Source organism: Trematomus bernacchii, unplaced genomic scaffold, assembly GCF_902827165.1.
Source record: "Trematomus bernacchii unplaced genomic scaffold, fTreBer1.1, whole genome shotgun sequence".
Lineage (NCBI taxonomy): Eukaryota > Metazoa > Chordata > Actinopteri > Perciformes > Nototheniidae > Trematomus > Trematomus bernacchii.
The window spans coordinates 33680-54137 of NW_022987842.1; positions in this window are offsets into that span (position 1 = coordinate 33680).

Below are 20458 nucleotides of genomic sequence, written 5' to 3' on the forward strand. Positions count from 1 at the left end.
TCGCCACGGAGGAGCACACAGCCTCTGTGAGCGAGCGAGACAGAGAGAGAGAGAGAGAGCGAGAGCTAGGGAGGGAGGGAGAGGGGGAGAGAGAGGGGGAGAGAGAGAGAGCTAGGGAGGGAGAGAGAGGGGGAGAGAGAGAGAGCTAGGGAGGGAGAGAGCTTGGGGGGAGGGAGGGAGGGAGGGAGGGAGAGAGAGAGAGAGAGCTAGGGAGAGCATACCTTTATCTATTTAATATAGATAAAGTAAGAAATCATTCCAATGTGTACTATAGGACAGTAAAAAAAAAAAAAAACAGTTTGAAAGGAGAGTGATTAGTAAAATATGCATAAATAAAAAGAAAGAATGCTAACTAGGTAACATAAGATAAGAATAAACCAGTTTAAATGATTTGTTATTGGTTGTGATCATATTCTAAAGATGTTTGGATTATTGAAAAGTATACAGCTCCCTTCCATCTGAGTGTTGAGAGCTGTTTCCATCAATTCATGTTGTGCTCAAAGTGCTCCAGATTGATGCATTTAACTTCAACATTTAAAAATAATCTTCCCGGGGGTGCATGCCCCCCGACCCCCCTAGAGGAGGTGAGGACCCCCCTAGAGGAGGTGAGGCCCGTCCACCCCCAAATAAAGCAGGTTAAAATAATTAAATTGCATACATGTTCTTTTAGTAAACACTGCAAACGGGTCCCACAGACCCAAACAGCACACAAAGGTTAAAGGTCAGCATATCATCATGTTAAAATGTGCTAAATATATACACTGCAAAAAAGAAAGAAAAAGAGGAGTAAAAGTAGCCCCCGACTTGTTTTATTTTTTAAAAGTAGCCCTCACCCTGAAAAAGGTTGGTGACCCCTGGTATAAGGGGATCAAAATTGGGGGTTAGGGATTGTGGGTCCTGAAGCTGCCCTAATTACCAAGGAGTCTCCCAACGACACAGGGTCTCTCCTCCAGGGGCAGTTTAGATACTGCTCTGGGGTTCTACCAGCCCACCAACACCTACTACACTATACACTCCGTTTTGTTATCCTAGCGGTCGGACATCCGTGGCTGGAGTGCCTAAATAGGGATACGACGGGCAGTTTGGTGTTAGAGGCCACGCTGTAAACGCCCCCCTAAGCAGATTACGTTGATCTTGCGTGTAGATTCTGGGGGGTTTAGTCCTAAAAAGATTGGACGGCCGTTCACCGGAGCCTTATCAGCACCGGAGTTCGGTATCGGAGACGGCCTAGATATTAACGTTGGTTGTATCGAAGTTAGATTCCTTTTCAATGTGATGATCTGATGGTATTTATAAAGTATAATCATGAAAAGTGGTGGTGATGAAAAGGTGATGATGGTTTGTTGTTTACCTTTGAAGTATATCCTGGTTTCACAAACATGGTAAAATCATAAATGATGAAACTAGGATCAGTTAGTGGTGAAGTCTTTAAACTACATCATGTTTTATGATAACGGTTGTTTACAGACTGTAATCACTTCAAGAGTAACAGGGTGAATAAACTGAACACTTTACCTGTTGAGTTGTGTTCTCCTTCAGCCTGGAGTCCTGAGGAGAAATCAGAAGATAAGGTAAACAGAGTTTTCTATCATCTCAGGAACACGTCAGTGAACTCACTCTGGAGTCATTTCACCAGTTTACTCTAGCTGAGAATAACACGTTCATACAGAGAAGTCACATATTCAGAGTTAAAGCAACAGAGAGCAATTAAAAATGCAAAGAGACAGTACAAAGACAAGGTGGAATCTGACTTCAAAGGCTGTAACACTAGGAATATGTGGTCGGGACTAAGGACAATGACTGACTACAAAGGAGCAGCGGGGGGTGCTGCGGGAGTGTCTGCGTGCGCATCTCTCCCAGATGAGCTAAACAGTTTTTTTGCACGCTTTGAGAGCAGCCAGGCTGTTGAGGTACAGAGGGACCAGGAGCTACACTGCCCTTTTGTTTTAAATAGGGCAGATGTGTGTAAATCCTTTAAAAGGGTTAACCCACACAAGGCTCCTGGACCTGATGGCATCCCTGGCCGTGTTCTCAGGGTGTGTGCAGTTCAGCTGGCAGAGGTGTTCACAGACATCTTCAACAGGTCCCTGCTGCAGTCTGTAGTCCCCACATGTTTTAAACACTCCACCATCATTCCTGTCCCCAAAAAGACAATCATCACCTGCCCCAACGACTACCGCCCAGTAGCACTCACCTCCATCATAATGAAGTGCTTTGAGCGGTTAGTCAAATTATTCATCACCTCCTCCCTCCCTGAATCTCTGGACCCCCTGCAGTTTGCCTACAGAGCAAACAGGTCCACAGACGACGCCATAGCCCTCACCCTCCATACTGCCCTCTCACACCTGGACCCGAAGAACAGGAAAACATATGTGAGAATGCTATTCATTGACTACAGTTCAGCATTCAATACCATTGTGCCCTCCAAGCTGGCCATCAAGCTCAGAGACCTCGGGCTCAACAGCGCCCTCTGTGACTGGATCCTGAACTTCCTGACGAGCAGACCCCAGGCAGTGCGGTTGGGAAACATCACATCCTCCACCCTGATTCTAAACACCGGTGCCCCTCAAGGCTGCGTGCTCAGCCCTCTCCTCTACTCCCTGTTCACCCACGACTGCGTGGCCACACACAGCTCCAACACCATCGTGAAGTTTGCTGATGACACGACCGTCATCGGCCAGATCACAGACGATGACGAGACGGCATACAGAGAGGAGGTCGAAAACCTGACATCTTGGTGCCAGGATAACAACCTCCATCTCAACATCAGCAAAACAAAGGAGCTGATTGTGGACTACAGGAAGCAGCAGGGAGAGGGACACGCCCCCATCGCCATCAATGGGACTACGGTGGAGAGAGTCAAAAGCTTCAGGTTCCTTGGGGTCCACATCACTGAGGACCTGACATGGTCTCTTCACACCACCACCATCACCAAGAAAGCTCGACAGCGGCTCTTCTTCCTCCGCAGGCTGAGGAGGTTCAAAATGGATTCCAGGATACTCTGCAACTTCTACAGGTGCACGATAGAGAGTATCCTCACTGGCAGCATGACGGCCTGGTACGGCAGCTGCACCGACCTCGATCGTAAGGCTTTACAGAGGGTGGTGAAAACTGCACAGCACATCACCAGGACGGAGCTGCCATCCATGGAGGACCTTTACTCCCAGCGGCTCAGGAAGAAATCACTACGGATTATCAAAGACCCCCATCACCCCAGCCACAAACTGTTCTTTCTGTTGCCGTCTGGCAGACGTTACCGCAGCATCCTGGCAAGGACAAGAAGATTCGGAGACAGTTTCTTCCCGCGGGCAGTGAGACTGTTAAACAATTGAACTGTTGAAACAACATCAAACATTCATCTGCTACTCAGTAGTATGTACCTAATACCTAATATATATATATCATTCCAATAACTTGTATATAGACTCGTACTGCACTATTCCACATCATAACTTTATTTCATTTTTATAACTATTATTATTTTTGTATTGCTCATGCTCTTATTGGTATTATGTTATGTTATTATGTTGCATTGTTGGAGAAGCCTGTGACATAAGATTTTCAACTGCATAATTACTCTGTAGCTATGTCAGATTGACAATAAAGAACCTTGAACCTTGAACAGTTCAGTTTAGAGAATATGCTCCTTCAATTCAGATGAGTCATGGTGCACCATCATCACACTGAAACATGTTCTCCAGCAACAATTACATTAGGAGGAACCACAGAGGAAAGAGATGCTGCCAGTTCCCACCTTCTGCTGTCACCTGAACGCCTCACTCCCCTATCACTAACTGCATACATTAACTAGCTGACCTGTACCTGTTTTAATATGACCTGGTATAGTGTGTGTGTGTGTGTGTGTGTGTGTGTGTGTGTGTGTGTGTGTGTGTGTGTGTGTGTGTGTGTGTGTGTGTGTTTGTGTGTAAGTGTGTGTGTGTGTGTGTGTGTGTGTGTGTGTGTGTGTGTGTGTGTGTGTGTGTGTGTGTGTGTGCGTGTATGTTTGTGTGTGTGTGTGTGTAAGTGTGTGTGTGTAAGTGTGTGTGTGTAATATAGTGTGTAAAGTGACGCCGATTATGTGTGTGTGCTTGTATGTGGGGGGGTCTCTGTGTGTGATTGCATGTGTGTGTATGTGTGTGTGTGTTTGAATGGCTTGCTTTCAGTGTGTGTGTGAGTGACCCCAATGGGAGGGAGGGAGGGAGGGGAGGGAGAGAGAGCAGCGAAACTTCAGTCTAATCTCCCGACCTGATATTTTTATTTTTTATTCAATCAATATATTTTTGGAAAGTGTGCGCAAACAGCAGTAGATACATATTCATTTATTTTTTAAAAAAAAGCACCCCATAAAAAGGGCACTTTCTCTGGAGGAAGAAAAAGGGCAGGGACTCAAGCCCACTTTGAGGTCTATGTGTGCACGTGCCTGTAGACAGCATGAATATATGGAACCCACATCTGTCTAAAACCAAGACTTTATGAATGTATGGACCCCACATCTGTCTAAAACCCAGACTTTATGAATGTATGGACCCCACATCTGTCTAAAACCCAGACTTTATGAATGTATGGAACCCACATCTGTCTAAAACCCAGACTTTGTGAATGTATGTCTATAAACCAGATGGTGTGTGTGTGGTCGCCCCCTACAGGTCAGTAGCTGAACGTCTCCAGGAAGCTGCTTCCAGTCAGTGACCTCTGCTCTTTCTGATGATGATGATGATCTCTGTGGCTGCGTTTCACTTCTCTTATTTTTCATTTCCTCGCTCCTCGGTCTCGGTCTCACCGGAAGTTGATTTGTCTGCGCCATTTTGAGTAACGTCCCAATGGCCTTATTTTTGCCGGAGGACCGAGGATCGAGGAGCGAGGAGCGACAATGGAGGAGCTATAATCGAGGAACCACCAGACCATCCTTCGATGAAATCCTCAGAGTCTCGTCCCGCCCCCTTACTGTGTATCGCTCACTGATTGGACGGTGCAGCGCATGCACTGATCTGATGCTTCTTGACAGGAGAGCAGAGTTTCCCAGCGGAGTGAAGAAAACACATGAAACTCACGGGACTCACTCCTCAGTTTATACTGTGTTTTGTTTCAATTAATGCATCATTCAGTTACAAATATGTGATATATCTGAACAACAAAGTGGACAAAAATCATTTCATTCATTTATTGGAAACATTTTCGTGATCGCTTTTTTCGTTTTACATTTTCATTTATTGTCATTTCCAGTCATTAAGTGCTATTTAACATGTTAATTTGCTACATATCCACACAAAGTGTGCAATCCAGTTAATGTTAATCTAACTGGGTTTTGATAGATAACATATCTCTTTTTCTTCTCACAATTATTTTATTTATATTGTGCACTGTAATCAATATTAAGCAAACTAATAGTTCGTTTATACATTTTAAGAATGGCGTTTATGTTTTTTGTGAATTAGTTCTTATTTTATTTTATTTATTTGGGTCTACAACAGATGATACACATGTTTGTGTCAGTAAATAGGCTTGTTTGAGACAAGCGAGACCTGCGCAGACCTGCGCAATTGCGATCAACGTCTTGCTAGTGCGTTGCATGATGGTTAGTCATTTTGTCCGACTTGCTCTGGAGGCTCGCCTACATGAGACGTTGAAATCTCGCGGGACAAAGATGCCCGCAGACTTGAGAGCGAGGCGCGGCGAGGCGGCGCAGTTTCTCTCCACGGAATGTTGGCGGGAAGATGGCGGAGTGAGAAGTAACAACGTTGCAGGCTCGTAGAAAAAGTTTAGATTTTAGTCCTTGACTGTAAAACTGACAGGCAATAGCTTATTCATGATACACTTTAAGTTATTATAGAAGCTTAAATAGTCACATTTTACTTTAATTCTCCAGTTACCAACACTTTTGACATAAAGTGCCTGCTAGCATGACTGACCACGATTACAACTTAAAAGTTCTCCGTGAGGCATGTGACGACTCGGATATTGAGGACATGGAAGCGGACAACTCTAAGGGACACAAAATAAATTGGGACCACACACCAACTAAAGGACCGAATCCAAAGAAATCGAAGGTTCACGGCGAAACACAAATGGCAAAGGAAAGCAGCAGCACCATTCTCCAGGCAATTCAAGTCTTATCCGGAAAAATGGATGAACAGACAGAGCTGTTAAGAAAGTTTGAAAAACGCATTGAAGCAAACACTGAAGCAGCTAAAGAAAATAAGAAAGACATTTCTGCTCTTCAGAAAAAGTTTGATGATCTTCTGAAAGATAACACTTTACTACGTAAGTCTGGCGAGGAGCAAGCCCGCTACAAACGGAGGTGGAATCTGAGGATGAATGGTCTGCCTGAAAAAGAAGGAGAAAACACAAGAGAAGCTGTGATCGGGATACTCACAAGAGTTGTTCCGCTGTCTGTGGAGAAGCTGCGTGACTCAGTGGACACTGTCCATCGGCTGGGTATGAAGGGTAATGCAGCTACTTCCAACAACACACCGCGGTCAATCATCATTCAGTTCGGGATGAGGACTGTTCGTGACGAGATCTGGAAAAAGTCCAAAGATGCGAGAGTCTGCAGCGAGATGCACATTCGTTTCAAAGAGGATTTCTCCAAGGAGGACCGGGAGGCTTGCTCCAAGCTGTGGCCACTGGTTCAAGAAGCCAGGAGAAAGGGGAAGAGAGCCTTTCTGAAGGAAGGCTTCGCGCTGATTGACAACAAAAGAGTGGACCCGGAATAATGTGAAAAACACCGCAGTAATTAACTGGAAGGACAGGGAGCAGGGTTTCTGTCCTCAGTAGGTATGCCTAAGGCCCCGGCTCCACGAGGACAAATACGGGTTGAATCCGCATATTTCTCATGCGTATAGCCCTCTAAGCTCGACGACGCCGTAAGGGAAACGTAGAAACAGACCCCGCAAACGACAACGGGTCCAAAGGTGGATAGATCTGGGAACGGAGCGCTCTGGGGGGTCCAACGGGGCCGTGGAGTCGCCTATACGGTCATTCGTTTTCATAGCCCCGCCTCTCCCCCGCAGGGTTGCTATCGTGCTCCAGTCGCTACTGACCATGCTACAGTTCTTTGTGCAACATCTACAGGAGCTCCTCCTTGAATTCAGATTATTTATCTTTATCTCGATATGGACATAAACGCGAGTGAAGTCTAATCTGACAGGACGGAGACACGCAGCTCCTGCCGCTGTGATGCAGCGGGAGCAAAACACACACTTCAAGTCAGATCATCACCCTTAGCTATTTTAATTACCTCTCAAACTACCTAAACTAGTTATAAATATGTTCATTTTTACTGTCGGGTCACTCATTACAGGATCAGCTGCTGCATGAGACAGACACTGACGCTGTCAGAAGAGAGGAAAAAGAGACAGGCTCCGTGTATTTGATGATTATATATCATTATATCGTCGTTATTCATTTGTTTTAAAGCTCAATAAATAACAATGAAGACCTTTGACCGGCACTTTTATAATTTTGTCCGGAAGATTTAAACTTTAACACACGCTGACCGGCGAAAAACTCTGCCCGGTTCTGTCGGCCCCCACCACGGAGAATACACAGAAGTGCAGCCATGACAACCATTCTTCTTCGCTGCTTTTGTGGAGGAAGTTGCTGCTTTTGTGGAGGAAGTTACAGCGCCACGTACAGGTTCGGCATATGTACTGCAGCTTTTCCAGCGTTTGGATGTAAACGGAGCCGTCTCGTGGAGCTTGACACAATCCGGTGTATATTGCGTGGGGACGGAAGGTTTTTTGCGGTTGCATTTGCGTTACTCCGATGCGTTTTGCCGTATTTGTCCTCGTGGAGCCGGGGCCTAAGTTCTGGAAAGTACAATGGGGAGAAAACATTTTTTTCAGCCATGGAACAACACATTCGGCTGGAGTGATGATTTTATTTAACAGGTTACCTGGAAATATAATTGACCACAGGAGTGATACAAACGGTCATTGGCTAATGGTTGTGACTGATGTTAATGGATCTAATTACATACTGGTGTGTGTTTATGGGTATAACAGAAAGATTCAAAACAATAATTTTCTTTCAATCTTGTGCCAAAAATTAGAGGAATGGAAAGTACTTTATATGACTGATAAGATTATAATCGGAGGGGATTTTAATGTAGTTCCTGATGAGTGGTTAGATCGTCTTCCTTTAAGGGGACAATGTCATAATTTTAATGATTCTATTATTCACTTGGCCTCTAAACTTAATTTAACTGATGTTTGGAGAATAAATAATCCCTCAAAGTCACAATATACCTGGTTTAACTCTTCTAACAATGGTCAGTGCTCTAGGCTCGATTATTGGTTAATCTCTACTAGTTTAACTAATAATGTCTCAAAGTGTGACATTTCAGCATCACCTCTGACGGATCACTGTGTCATCTCTTTGTCCTTTTTACTATGCAACTTCAGTCCCAATCTTAAACCTATATGGAAATTCAATAATAGTCTTTTGGAGAATGCAGATTTTTGTAGAGAGATCAAACAACTGATAAAAGAAACTCTGGCTTTGGATATGTCATCTCTCAGTAAATGGGAATGGTTTAAATTTAGTGTGAGACAGATTGCGATAAAATCCTGTAAATACTCTTCTAGATTAAAGAAACAAAAACAACAAGAGATGACAAGTGCAATTAATAATGTATGCCTTAAAGCTGAGTTATCATTGGATGAGCAAATTCAACTGAACAATTTACAAACTCAATTAGACAACATGTATTTGGAAAAAGCAAAGGGAGCTTTTATTCGTTCGAGAGCCCGATGGATTGAGCAAGGAGAGAAAAACACTTCTTATTTCTTCAATCTTGAAAAGCAAAGACAAGTGAAAAAGAAAATCCAAAAACTGATTATTAATGATGTCACTATTGAAAATCAAGACCAGATAAATGAAGAAATTAGACTTTTTTATAGCCATTTATATAACTCAAAGTTTTCTAAAGAAAATTGTGATAACTTTTTTAGTAAAATTACAGAATTCAAAAAGACAATAGATTATTCTTTTAAACAGTATATGGACGATGGACTAAAAATTGAAGAATTAGATAGTGCATTACTGCAAATGTCTGGTGGCAAATCACCAGGGCTGGATGGTTTAACCATAGAGTTTTATAAATGTTTTTGGTCAGATGTGCGAGAAATGCTTTATAAGGCGTTCACAGATTGCATTTCAGCAGGAAACCTTTCGCCAACCATGAAACATGGCCTTATTACCTTAATTCCAAAACCAAATAAAAATAATCTTTTGTTGGATAATTGGAGACCTATTACCCTGTTATGTAATGATTACAAACTTTTAGCACATGTTTATGCTAACAGGTTAAACTCGGGTCTGAATCAACTAATAGATGAATGTCAATCAGCCTTTATAAAGGGCAGAAGTATTCATAACCATACCAGACTGATATTGGATATGCTTGATTACCAGGAGTTTATTGATACTGAAGGTCTTGTACTATTTCTGGATTTTTACAAGGCTTTTGATACTGTTGAACATTCCTTTTTAATGGAAACTCTGACATTTCTGGGTTTTGGTGAACATTTCTGCAACATAATTAGGATGCTCTACTCTGACATTTATAGTTCTGTATCTTTGAACCCTGGAATGAGCCCTAGGTTTAAGGTTTTACGTGGTATTCGACAGGGTTGCCCTATTTCCCCCAAATTATTTATTCTGACCACCCAAGTATTAACAACGCTTATTATAAAGAATCACAAAATATTAGGCATTACCCTCTTTGACAAAGAGTTCAAAATTAGTCAATTTGCAGATGACACATCCATTTTCCTAAAGAATAAATCCATGGTAAAGGAAACTCTTAACACAATTTCAATTTTTTCAAAAGCATCAGGGTTATCTCTTAATCTTTCAAAATGTGAATTACTCCCTATCCATTCATGTGATGATTCCACTATTGACTCTCTTAGAGTGGTACCTGAGGTGAAATATTTGGGAATAACATTATCTAAAAATTATATCAGGAGAGAAGATCTTAATATTTGTAACCGTATCACAGATATGAAGAAATCTCTCAGTCGTTGGTTAACTAGAGATCTTACTATTTTTGGCAGAGTTCTTCTTACTAAAGCAGAAGGTATATCTAAACTTATTTATCCATGCCACTCATGTTTGTCTCTTCGGCTAATATAAAAAAAGCCAACTCAATTATTTTCCAATTCTTGTGGAGAAATAAAACTCACTACATTAAAAAGTCACAGCTTGTTAAAGGATATGATAAAGGCGGAATTAAAGCTTTAGACTTTGAATCGATGATTGGAACAATTAAAATAAAATGGTTGAAAGCTTTTTTGTCCCAGCCAGAATCCATGTGGTTCCATATTCCAAAGGCCATATTTAAACGTCTAGGAGGGTTTGATTTTCTTTTAAAATGTGATTTTGAGGTTAATAAGATTCCGACCAAATTGTCAAATTTTCATAAGCAGATACTTCATTATTGGAAGATGATATTTACCCACAATTTTTCTCCTCATGGATCTACGTTATGGAACAATAGAGTGATTATCATAAACAGAAAATCCTTGTTTAGGAGTGATTGGCATGAGAGGGGTATTTTGTTTGTTAGTGATTTACTAGATTGCAATGGTAAACTGCTAGATTTTTTGGCCTTTTCAACGAAATACAATATAACGTGTACTGCTAAAGATTATAACAAAATCTGTAAAGCAATTCCTGTACCACTTATTGGAATGATTCATAATACTTTACTGTACTCAAATGTTGTATCAGTTTTACCTAATTTGGAAATTATTGGCGATACTCTTAAGAATAACAAATCTATTAATGCTTCCCTGAAATCCCACATTTTTCACAATTTTAACAGAGGCTTATTTCCTCAAGTGACCGATTTAGACACTTTATCTGTAATGGAAAAAGCTCTATCTTATTTTATAAAATGGCCTATTTCCCCTAAAGCAAAAGAAACTCATTTTAAATTGTTCATAAAATCTACCCGGTTTCTACTTTTTTAAATTCAAGATTTAAATTTGAAGTGGAACCATGTTCCTTTTGTAATTTATCTGATGAATCGTTGGAACATTTATTTTTCTCTTGCCCTTTTTCTGAATTGTTTTGGTCGAATGTGAGAGATTGGTTGTTACTTAAATTAACAAATATTCCGGCCTTCAAAATATATCACATTTTATATTATATTGATAATTTGGACTCTCCCATTTCTGATTTGGTAAATATAATTATTATTTTGGGTAAATACCATTTACATTGTAGTAAATGGAGAGGAGGCAAGCCCTCCTTTCCCTGTTTCATAAATGAGTTCAAGTCTTTTTTTCTGTCCCTTAGAAAAATACAATCTTGTAACCTGTCTATAAAGATTTGCAATGACATTTCCAAATGGTTATTATTTTAAGTAAGCTTAATGCCTCTTAAATGTTTTTGTGCCTTTATACTTTTTTCTTTCCCCCTGGCTCTTATTGGATGTATTATTTATGTTTTTTTGTCTTATTGTGAATGAATGTCTTGAACTTATGTTGATAAGTTGATGATATCCTCACCGAGCTTTTGTATGTTTAAAAAAATGTTCAATAAAAAAAAAAAAAGTTTCTCTCCACGGGCTGCGGAAGCGAAATGCTTGATGGGAAACGACTTGCTGGTATCTCGAGCTGAGCGCTCATTGGTGGGTTTTACCCCGTGCTGGTGATGAAACTCTCCATTGGCTCGGCAAAAGTGTGTTGTTGTTTTGTGTCAGTTTTACGTCGCCACTTCCATTCACATTTTTCATCATTGTTCCACAATGTTATCATCATTAAATTAATATCTATATATTTGTATACTATACTTGCACTGCTTACCGTTGTCATACTTTATATATCTTAGCATATTCATACAACACACTGTTCATACTAGGCTAGGCTACTGTGTATAGTGTATTCATACCCCTCACTGTTTATTCATCATTCAATTCATTCTATATTTTATTCTGTAGATTGTGTACATTACTTTTCACTTTACTGCTTGTTGCACTCCTGGTTAGAAGCTAAACTGCATTTCGTTGTCTCCTGTAATCTGTGCAATAACAATAAAGTTGAATCTAATCTTGAGCAGGAACAAATGTATTTACTTAGTACATATCTAACATTAACGATTAAACACATTTGTCCATTCTTTATCAATCAATCAATCAATCAATGTTTATTTATATAGCCCAATATCACATATGTTACATTTGTCTCAGTGGACTTCACAGTTTGTACAGAATATCAGTATGACAATACGACACCCTCTGTCTTTACGTTTCACATCATACAAGGAAAAACTTCCAGAGAAAAACCCACAGTTTAAAGGGGAAATGGAGAAAACCTCAGGGAGAGCAACAGAGGAGGGATCCCTCTCCCAGGACGGACAGACGTGCAATTAGGGATGGGTACCGAGCCCCGGTATTAAACGGGCCCCGGGGCTGAATTATTAAAGACCGTGATACCGTTAATCTCCGACGTTATCGGTCTTTTTATCGGTACTGGAGACATCTAAAAAATATGTCATGTGTATTATTGCTACACAAACATTATATTGCAGTTTTAGTGTCGCCAACTCCGTTTCTAATATGCAAAAAGACTGCAAAATGCGTCATTTTTAGTATTTTCGATCTCTCCAATCCAGACAAGAGATCTCTCTCCCCCGTCTGTGTTCGAGGGGGCGGGGCAGTTTACACACACGCAGCTGCATGCAGCAACACACACACACACGGAGGAGATGGCGGAGAGAACGCGCTCCCGAGGTGTGGTTCAAACTTTACCCGTCTCGCTCGTTGCCTAAAGTGCAATAAGAGTTTAGCATGTCAGGGCGGGTAACACGAGCAATTTGTCTAAACATTTAGCAAAAGTGCTCCACATTCAGACGGAGGAATGCACCGGGTTCGACTGTCTCTCTCGTAGCTCTGTAGCCCCATCCACGAGTAACGTTTCCACGTCAGGTATATTATGTATGCTAGCAGCAACACACGGAGCTAACTCAATGATACAAAAACATGGGTTGATGATTAGAGGTAACTGAGTTATTTAGTTTGTTAAAGTTTCAGCCATTCTGTTCACAGTTCTGTCATCACATTATTTAATACCATTTGTTAAAACGTTGTTGTTTCTTTTGATGTGAAATATTATGTATTTAATTTAAATAAAAAGCAATGTTAGTTTTGTTCACAATTTGTTTATTTTCATTTGTCATTTAATCGTTTATTTGAATAGGGACAATGCACATTAATGAACACTTTAGACAAATAATGCTTCAAGTGTAAATATGCCGGATTTTAGCTTTGAGCTAATTTCCATTCGTAGTCCCTGACATACAACATATAGTTCGTTTTACCTCATTTTTTTCTCCAAAAGAACCGATAAGAGTACCGTTAAAAGACCGGACCGAATAAGCGGTATCGATAAAAGTAGTAGTACCGTTAAAACCTTAACGATACCCATCCCTACGTGCAATAGATGCCGTGTGCATTTATAAATGCAAACCGAGTCAAGCCGACTCCGGACGGTGGCGGTATGCACCTTAAAGTTGTTTGAAATCCGCCAAAAAACCGAGAGAAGAAGAAGAAGAAGGAGAAGCCGACTCCGAGCTGTCCGACTTCAGGCGAGTTTTTTGAGACCTCCCCCGGCTGCGATCGGCTATTCTCGTCTACTTTCGAGGCGAGCCGCAGCTCGTCTCAAACAAGCCTAGTGTGTACTAACAGAGGCGGGGGTGTGTGTGAAAATAACGTGGACAGAGCTGGCTGCTGTCAGACGATCAGCTGTGCAGCGTCATCACAAACGGACGTCGCTTCACGTGACGCTCCGGAGGAAAGGACGTCCCATTGCCCTTAAAAACTCATTTCCCTGCTTCTCGTGGTTTCCTTGCGTCTCTCCATGCTTCCCTGGTGGGAGGGACTAGTCACAGGGAAACGACGCAAGTGAGGGACGCAAGGAATCCATTTAACCGAAAGTGAAACGCAGCCTGTGTTTACTCCAGGATCCTGCTGCCTGATCTGATCCATGGACCATGCTGTACCACCTTCAGAAGGGGGGGGGGGGGGGGGTGCATGTTTGTGTGTGACAAGTATGTGTTTTTGTGTATATTGTTTGAGCGTCCTCCCATGGGTGTGTGTGTGTGTCTGTAAGTTTGTGTGGGGTTTGGTGTGTGTGTGGTGTTGTGTGTTTATGTGTGCATGTAGTTGGTGTGTCTCTGTGTGTGTGATGTGTGTGAGTGTGTGTGCATTTGTGTGAGTGTGTTTGACAAATATCAAAGTATTTGGTGATAAACTTGATGTAAGACTTTGTTTGTGTGTGTGTGTACGTGTGTATTTAAAGTGACCCCACTGATGCCTAAAAAGAGGACTTGTGTGTATATATGGATCCCACCTCTGTGTGTGTGGTGTGTGTGTGTAATGTAAATGGTGTGTGCGTAAGAGTATGTGTACATGTGTTTTTGTTTTTGTGTGTGTTTGTGTGTGTAAAACAGTGTGTATATAGACCCCACTTATGCTTAAAAACCTGACGGTGTGTGTATTTGGGACCCCCACTCATACACACACACTATATCAACCACAGGTAATTCACAATAATGAACAATGGTGTAGGCAGACTCATTCAAATATGCAATAATAGAGATCAGTTGTAAATTATATAATAGAGGTGTTAGAACGTGTTGGAGGACACACACTTTGAGTTGTCTCTACCACAAATATTAATGCCTAATATAACTGAGTATAAACACACTGATGGGATTGTTTCAATACAACATTTATTAACCCAAAGACAAATAGAATAACAAACTGCTGTGTGTGTGGGTGTGTGAGTGTGTGTGTGTGTGTGTGTCTAAGACAGTGCGTGAAGTGACCCCACGTATACCCTAAAACCAGACTGTGTGTACATATGGACACCATCTAAAAGTCGGTACCTCAGTTTGTATGTTTGTGTGTAAGTGTGTGTGTAAAGTGACGCCGATTATGTGTGTGTGCTTGTATGTGGGGGGGTCTCTGTGTGTGGTCAGTGTGTGTGATTGCATGTGTGTGTATGTGTGTGTGTGTTTGAATGGCTTGCTTTCAGTGTTTGTGTGAGTGCCCAATGGTGCCTAAAATCTGAACAGTGTAAATATATCGACCCCACTTATGCTTAGAAACCAGACGGTGTGTGTATGTGGACCCCACTCATGTACACACACTCTGACAGCAGTCAAAGAAACCACAGGAGGAAAATAATTTCAAAATCCTGTTTGTGTCCCACACACTATTCAAATGTGTTTATTATTATTTGTTATCGTCACGGAGGGGCGTCTGTGTGTGTGTGGCACAAGCGCATGTTGTGAGAGAGAGAGACATAGAGAGACAGAGAGAGACACAGAGAGAGACAGAGAGAGAGACACACAAAGAGAGAGAGACATATAGATTACAGAGACAGAGAGAGAGAGAGAGAGAGAGAGATTTTTGATTTTTCAAACCACTTTTATTCACAAAGCAAATAACCAAACAGACACAATGACACACATTGTCAGTTCAGAAAACGACTGAAAATAAGATCCTCATTCACCACAGAACACAAAACATTTTTAAGACACCACATGGCCTCAAATTCTCCCACATTTTTGGTAAGCAAAAGTAACTGTAGTCCGTTTTAGTCTTGCTTTTACCATCCGCTTGGAAATCAAAACTGCATCGGTATCCAGTGACTCTGCAACTTTATTCCTCCTGCTGAGGTAGATGGCCATTTTAGCCTGCCCCAACAAAACATTCAAAAGCTGACTTTTGCACTTTTGCTTCTGGCTGTACCTACAACCCAAAATGAACATTGACTTAGAAAAAAACCACATTAAACAAAATCAACGTCTGAGCGAGTAACTGAAAAAGACAAAGGAGTCGACCACAATTCTGTAAAGCAATGAAAAATGGTTTCCCTCTGTACACAAAAAGGACAGGCATCAGACACTGTAGGGTTGATCACTGAAACAAACGCATTTACCGCTACCGCAGCGTGGAGAACCCTCCACTGGAGGCCCCCCCCCCCCTCTTAGTCAGCGGAGGCTTGTAGAGCGCTCTCCACTCAGGCCTTCTGAGCCTCCGTCAGGCCCAGGTGGGCTCTCCACTGAGTGTCCACTCGCTCCTGGAGTCTGCTCTGATTCAGCACCTTTGTCACCAAATAATAAAAGGTTTGTTGGACATGGGTTGCTAAACTTAAAATCGGTAACATTGTTCAACTTTAACAAAAAACCCTCACAACTGAGATCAGGGAAAACATAGCATCTCTGGAAAAGAGTCATTGTCATTTGGAGACTTCAGTCCGTTACAATGAGCAGCGATCAGTGCCAGCTCTGATTGGCTGAGCTGCTGTTTCCAGCTCTGCAGCAGGAGGCTGACCACCCGGACTGACCTGAGGCTCAGACGTGAGGCCAGGCCTGCAGCGTTGTCTAGGCGGGGGGCCACACACCTCCACCACCTGGCCCAGCGTGAGGATCCTCTCCTCACAGAGTCTCTGTTGTAGAGAAGGCCCTACTCCACACACAAACGAGATCCACGGACCACCGGCTCTCTAAGGAGCCAGAACAGTGAGCCACAGCAGTCTGGTCTCTCTTTTCTGATTAGTCCCCACACCTTGAAGAGACCTCCATAGAAACCCTGAGAGATTATTCAGGCGTAATCCTTTTAGGTCCATGAGGAACAGCGACTCAGCCAGACCCAGCCCACCACAGCGCTCCAGTAAGGCCCGAGCTACGGGTCTCCAGACCAGGTCAGCAGGTCCAGTCAGGAACCTCTGGACGAACCGGAGCCTGAAAGCAGCCCCTCTGCTCGCCAGGTGAACCAGGCCATGTCCCCCCTCTTCCTTTGGCAGGAACAGGACGCTCTGAGGGACCCAGTGCATGCGGGTCCCAGAAGAAGTCCACCATGAGAGCCTGCACCCTGGACAGGAGGTTTACGGGCGGGTCGGTGCATGCCAGCCGGTGAGCCAGCATGGAGGAAACAAGGTTGTTTAAAATAAGGATACGCCCTTTAAAAGAAAGTTTGGGAAGGATCCACTTCCACTTCTTTAACCGGCCTTCTACTTTCTCTATAAGCCCGTCCCAGTTTTTCAAACAAACGTGTCATCACCAAGATAAATACCCAGGTACTTTAACCCTGCCCTTTTCCAACCAAGGCCCCCAGGTAAAAACAAGCTGTCAATGCTGCCCTCTCCTACTGCTAAAGCCTCACTTTTCCCCCCAGTTGACTCGAGCAGATGAGATCTTTGCAAAAGTTGCTCACAGTTTCAGTTAAAACATTGATATCCTCTTGTTTTTTAACAAAGACCATTATGTCATCCGCATACGCAGACAATTTAAAAACATCCCTACAGCCAGGAAAAGAGAAACCTTGTAACTTTGACCTTTAACCGGTGTAAAAAAGGCTCTATGGCCAGGGAGTAGAGCATCCCGGACAAAGAGCAGCCCTGTCGGATTCCTCTCTGAGCTTCAAAAGGAGCACACAAACTACCGTTTATCTTCAGTACACTCTCAATGTCCCTGTACAACACCTGGATCTTGGCTATTGAGACCAGAGCTGAACCCAAAAGCTTCCAGCGTCTGCCACAAGTACTGGTGCTCAACTCGGTCAAAAGCCTTTCTTTGGTCTAGAGAAATCAGACCAAGCTCAAGCCCAATGAACCGGAGAGGTCCAAAACATCCCGAATTAGAGTCACGTTGTCAGTTATCAACCTGCTGGGGTACACAGTATGGTCTGGTCTACGTGAATGACAGCTCCATCACTTTTCTCAGCCTCGTTGCTAACACTTTGGAAAGCAGCTTGTAGTCGGTACAGAGTAGAGACACAGGACGCCAGTTCTTAATCTCCTGCAGGTCTCCTTTCTTAGGGAGGAGAGTGAGCACAGCTCTCCTGCAACTCAGAGGCAACCTCCCGTTACTTAGACTGTCTCTGAGCACACTCAGCAGGTCATCTCCTATAACCGGCCAGAGAGCCTTATAGAAGTCTGCAGGCAGGCCGTCTATGCCAGGAGCCTTCCCACTCTGCATGCTCTGCAGGGCCTCCTGCAGCTCCTGGGCAGAGAGCTCTGCCTCCAGCTCTGCATGGTCCTCCTCAGGGACGTTAGGAAGGCCCTCATAGAACGACTGCGCCACCTCTGGCTCGGCCTGGAACTCTGCTTTTGTAGAGCTCTTTGTAGAACTCCACAGCACACTGACGAATGTCGGCGGACTCCTGAAGCAGCTGCCCCGCATTGGATCGCAGGGAGTGCATCAGCCTCCTCTGACCATTCTTACGATCGAGACCAAAGAAAAAGTGAGAGGGAGCATCCATTTTCACGATGTTCTGAAACCGGGATCTGACCAGAGCACCCTGAGCAGAAAACCCCCAGCAGGTTCAGACAGAGCTGGTTTTTACTTTTGAAAACTTTAACATGTTCTCGCTCTCCTGTGGAGTCTGCCAAACCCTGCAGCTCCACCACTTCTCTCTCCAGAGCTCTCAGAGATCTAGCCATGTCCTTTGTGACATTGAAAGTGTACTGTTGGCAAAGCTGCTTGATTTTCACTTTACCTATATCCCACCACTGCTGAAGAGAATTGTACTCACTCTTAGATAACCGGTAGTTTTCCCAAAAAAACTTAAAAAACATTTTTAAAATGGTTGTCGGCCAACAGAGAAGCATTAAAGTGCCAATACGCACTATTACACTTAACATGATTAATAAAAAGTGAGACCTGTACGAGGGAATGGTCAGAGATTCCCACTGGACTGATGGAGCAGCTTCTGCTTACATTAATGTGATGGCTAAACACATAGACACGGTCCAGCCTAGCTAGAGACAACATGTTATCCCTAGAGTGCACCCACGTGTACTGCCGCTGGCCACGGGTGGAAGTGCCTCCACACATCACACAGCTCAAAGGTTTCTGTGAGTCTCATTAAGGCACTCTTTTACCCCCTTTCACACCAACGGTGTTTCAGGGCCGGTTCGGTGCTGGTGCTTGAAAAGCACCGGGTTTTCCTGTTCACACGCAGCGGAAGCAAGCGTCATAGCTCCGGAATCCGGTTCGTTTCGAGCACCAAAAAGTTGTCCGTCTAGAAGCAAGAAACCGCATACGTCACGTTTTTACGTCGGAGGGGGCGAGATTAACCTGAGCTAACACTTAAGGCGAGTACGGCAAATACAAGTTTGTAAACAAGCAGTAGCGCTGAGCAAAGTGACTAGAACGGCAACCACACATTTGTTAAAAAAAACACACTTTATAAAGTCAGGCAACACTAACCAGGCTTCGTGTGATTCTGTTTATTTGTACCTTTACTTTGACCATCCGTTCGCTGTTATTGATCATTGTGGAGAGCAGGCAGACCTTTTGTTTGTTATTTATAGCAGCTATCGGATGGAATCACTACATGGGATGCACAGGTTGTCATGTCCGACTATCACAAGTAGGAATCATAATGAAAAATACGTCGGTTTGGTAAAAAGTGCCTGTAGAAAACTGCTTAGCAAGTAGTCAGTTTAGCTTCGGTTGCTATGCTAACATCAACCCATGTTATACCAGAGAAACTTTATAACAGCGTTGTGATGCCAAACAGCGTCAATTCAGACTGACACCAAACAGCGTCAATTCAGACTGACACACATTCACTTAAGGGGAAACTGGGGATATGTATCAGCTGCTTGTGTGACAGTCAGACAGTGAATACTTTAGAGCCGTGTGAGCTAACCCGGAGCTAACGGGAGAATACACTCCCGTTGAAGAGCAGCCGGCCAGCACTGCAGCGGTCGGTAAATGCCGCTGAAAACACATTAATAAACAATGAACCACGGCACTCTGGAGAAAAGTATAAGGTTGGAGAGAAGTCGTTATTTAATTTAATCTGGCTTCGTATGATTAAAAGCAACGCAAGTCCCCGGCCCGTTGTTGTTGTGAGGTGAGCTCCGGCGTTGGGGAGAAACTCAGCGACGTAAACTGTGACGTCATGACGCAGCAGCGGCAGCACCAGTCGGGCTCTGAGCGGTGTGAAAAGAGCCGGCGCTAAACCGAAGAACGGTTCTGAACCAGAAAAGCTCTAGCACGGAGCTTGAACCGGAGTTGCGTTGGTGTGAAAGGGGCATTTGAGGCAGCATGCGGCTCCTGGTGGTTCCTATCCAGCACAGGGTTCTCTGTGCAGTTGAAGTCCCCCCCCCAGGAACAGATACTCCTCACTATCACAGGTGCTAAGAGTATCTTTCAGTTTCTCAAAAAACAAGAGCCTCTCTGCGCCCACACAGGGAGCATAAATATTTATAAAACATATTTTAACTTTTTCAAATTCAGCATTTACTTTTAGCAAGTGTCCTGGGATGACCTCATTGACCGTACAGGAGAAGGGTGTAAAGCCCCTTGCAAAGAGAATTGCGACCCCTCCACTATTGCTGCACTTATGGCTGAAGAAACCCTCCCCCCCCACTCCCTCCTCCAGTCACTCTCGTTCTCAGCAGTGCTTGTGAGTCTCCTGGAGAAACGTCAC